At 40.8% G+C, this 3508-nt stretch overlaps 1 non-coding gene across 1 annotated transcript; it reads right to left on the bottom strand.

Moving 5' to 3' along the window:
* Window positions 1-1703: 1703 nt before the first annotated feature.
* Window positions 1704-1867, bottom strand: LOC117198705 (U1 spliceosomal RNA). The gene has a single exon (XR_004479926.1). It is a non-coding gene; the product is annotated as a U1 spliceosomal RNA (small nuclear RNA).
* Window positions 1868-3508: the final 1641 nt, after the last annotated feature.

The following is a 3508-nucleotide window of genomic DNA, read 5'->3' as shown; positions in this document are numbered from 1 at the left end:
AGTTGCACCATTTTACAATCTCACCAACAGTACACAAAGGTTCCAATTTCTCCACATCCTTGTAAACACTTGTTATTTTCTGTTTTTTGATGGTAGCCATCCAAACAGGTATGACATGATATCTCACTGTGGTTTTGATTTGCATTTCTCTAATGATTAGTGATGCTGAGCATCTTTTCATATGCCTTTTGGCCATTTATATCATCTTTGAAGAAATGTCTATTCAGGTCCTTTATTCATTGTTTAATTAGGTTATTTTGCTATGATTTAGTTGAAGGAGTTCTTTATATATTCTAGATATTAACTCCTTATCAGATATATGATTTGCAAATATTTTTCTCATTCCATAGATTACCTTTTTTTTTTTTTGGCTGCGTTGGGTCTTCGTTGCTGCACATGGGCTTTCTCTAGTTGTGGCGAGCAGAGGCTACTCTTCATTGTGGTGCACGGGCTTCTCACTGCTGTGGCTTCTCTTGCTGTGGAGCACAGGCTCTAGATGTGCAGGCTTCGGTAGTTGCAGCACGCGGGCTCAGAAGTTGTGGCGCACAGGCTTAGTTGCTCCGTGGCATGTGGGATCTTCCCGGACCAGGGATTGAACCCGTGTCCCCGCATTGGCAGGTGAATTCTTAACCACTGCACCACCAGGGGAAGTCCCTCTATAGATTACCTTTTAATGTTGATTTTTTTCCTTTGATGCACAGAAATTTTTGAGCTTGGAGTAGTACCCTATGTATATTTTTGCTTTTGTTGCCTGTGCCTTTGGTGTCACAGCCAAGAAATCACTGCCAAATCTTAAGGTCATGAAGTTTTCCCTGTTTTTTTTCTAGGAATTCTATAATTTTGAGTCTTACATTCAGATCTTTAATCCATTTTGAGCTAATTTTTGTATGTATTGAAAGATAAAGGTACAATTTTGTTATTCTGCATGTGAGTATCCAGTTTTGCCGGCAACATTTGTTAAGGAGACTGTCCTTTTCCTATTGAGTGGCTGCTTGGCAGCCTTGTTGAAAATCATTTGCTCATATATACAAGGATTTATATTGGGCTCTCTGTTGTATTTTATTGGTTTATGTGGACACAGTTGACTTTCAGAAAGCAAGATTATTCGGGTGTGCCTAACCTAATCACATGAGCCAGGTAAGAGCAGAGAATTTTTTCTGGCTGGTCACTTGAGCAAACCAGCACGAGCAAGATTTGACAAAGGCATGTTACTGAGATGAAGGGGGACCTGTGGCTAAAACTTGAGAGCAGCCTCTAGGAGTCAAGAGTGTGCCCCAGTTGACAGCTGGCAACTGCAAGGAAATGAATTCGGCCAACAATCTAAATGAGCTTGAAAGTGGATCTTTTTCTAGTCGAACCTCATGATGATAACACAGCTGATTCAACATTTTTATTTCAGCCTCATGAGACCCTGAACAGAGGACTCAGTTAAAACGTGCCAGACTGCTAACATACAGAAATGGTGAGATAGTAAATTTCTGGTATTTTGAGATGCAAAATTTGTGGTATTTGTTACACAGCAAGAGGAAACTAACATACCCAGGTCACACCTTCCTCTTTTGATGAGGTCATTCTAATCACTGGGGCCATTAGTCCACTGGACTCCATGCCTCCTTTGTTCTGACCAAAGTTGAGACTGAATGAAACCTTTTTCTTTTTTCTCTTTTTATTTACTTATCTTTAAGGAGGAATTTTTTTTTTTCCAGGGGAAAGTGCGAACGCAGTCCCCCACTACCACAAATTATGCAGTCGAGTTTCCCACATTTGGGGAAATCGCAGGGGTCAGCACATCCCGAGTGCAATGGATAAGCCTCGCCCTGGGAAAACCACCCTCGTGATCATGGTATCTCCCCTGCCAGGTAAGTATTAAGGAGGAATTTTTAAGTTAATGTATTAAGTTTGTAAATAGGTAATATGTTCAGAAATACATGGTTCAGAAATCAAAACATGTAACATCTCTACATATTACAGTGAGAGTAATCCCTCGTCGGCCTGTTCTGTTATCCCTCATCTGCCTGTTATCACCTGCCAACCATCTCCCCAGGGAACCACTGCTTCTAGTTTCTTGATATCCTTCCTGAGTTATTTTAAATGCATATATGTGACCAAAAAAACTGTTAATTACTCCCAATATCAATTCTCTTCTTAAATAGCATTAGAATTTTTATTGGAGCAAATGGCTGCCAGGAATCAAAATTATATTCCCCAGGGTCCCTTATAGCTGGGTGTGACCAGGTGTGGCAGCTTTCCGGAACCTTCCTTGGTGTATGCCCTTTGTCCCTTCTTCTTCTCCTTTTCCATCCCACTGCCTGGAAAGGAGCTGCTTCCTTGGACCGAGGACAAGGCCATGCCCTAAGAATGGAGGGCAGGTGAGCTAGAAGGAAACTAGCCCTGTGAGTGTGTCACGTAGCACAGCCCTGACTCCATTCTGGACTGCCTTCCCCTAGATATTTACAGAGAGAAATGATCTTTTATCTTTTTTAAGCCACTGTTCTTTTTGAGTATTATCACTGGAAGCTAAACCTAATTCTTAACTAACACAATATTTTTAAAAATATGAAGATATAGTCTCCCTTACCCCTTCTTTTACCAAAATAATAGAATATTACATAATTCAATATTACATTGCTCTGTATTTTGCTTCTTTGACTTAGCAATTTATCTTGTAGCTCTTTCCATTTCGTACTGTCAGGGAGGACAAGAAGTAGATGGCACACTACAAACAGGTGTTAAGGGAAAAATAAGAGGACTAATTATAAAGATTTGGGCAGGGTTAGGAGAAACCAGTAAGGGAAGGGGAAGCCAGAGTGGGAAGCCACTAGTACCCTTAGGCCTGAAAAGGTAAGTAGATGGACTGGTTATCATAACTCAGAGAGATCTGTTGCTGCAGGACAGGGCAACCCAACAGAGGTGTGGCTTTTGATTTAAAAAATAGCTTCCAACCGTCACCTTATTAGGGAAGGGAGCCTGAGGAATATCCTAATCACTTTCTTCCTATTCTCCAATCTCCTGTTGGTGCCTCCTATTTCCTAAATCCAAGCAAAAGCCAGAGGGCAAGGAAGATTGTTGTGATTCACAAAGTTCACCCCCCTGGAGCCCAGAGCAGTATGGAGAAAGGCAAAGAGTGCATCAAGAGGGAAAAACAGGAAATATCCAGCACTATCCACCCATGTTACTTCTCAGCATCTACTTTGTCCTTTGTTTAGAAGAGAAATTTGTGTCCCCAACAAAGGGAACATACAAAGTCCCATCAGCTCCATGCATTCATAGGGTAATGTCTTTCAGTCATATTCCAATATCATTAAACTTTAGCCGTGACATTGCTCTTCATTTAAATATGCAGGAGGATCTACAAACTCAGTGCAATCCCTATCAAAATTCCAACTGCTTTTTTTGCAGAAATGGACATGCTGATCCTAAAACTCATATGGAAATGCAAAGGACCCTAAAGAGGCAAAAAAAAAAAAAAAGAAGGAAACCACTGAGAAAGAAGAGTAAAGTTGGAGGA

Source organism: Orcinus orca, chromosome 10, assembly GCF_937001465.1.
Source record: "Orcinus orca chromosome 10, mOrcOrc1.1, whole genome shotgun sequence".
Classification (NCBI taxonomy): domain Eukaryota; kingdom Metazoa; phylum Chordata; class Mammalia; order Artiodactyla; family Delphinidae; genus Orcinus; species Orcinus orca.
This window is presented reverse-complemented; position numbering and strand designations above follow the sequence as displayed.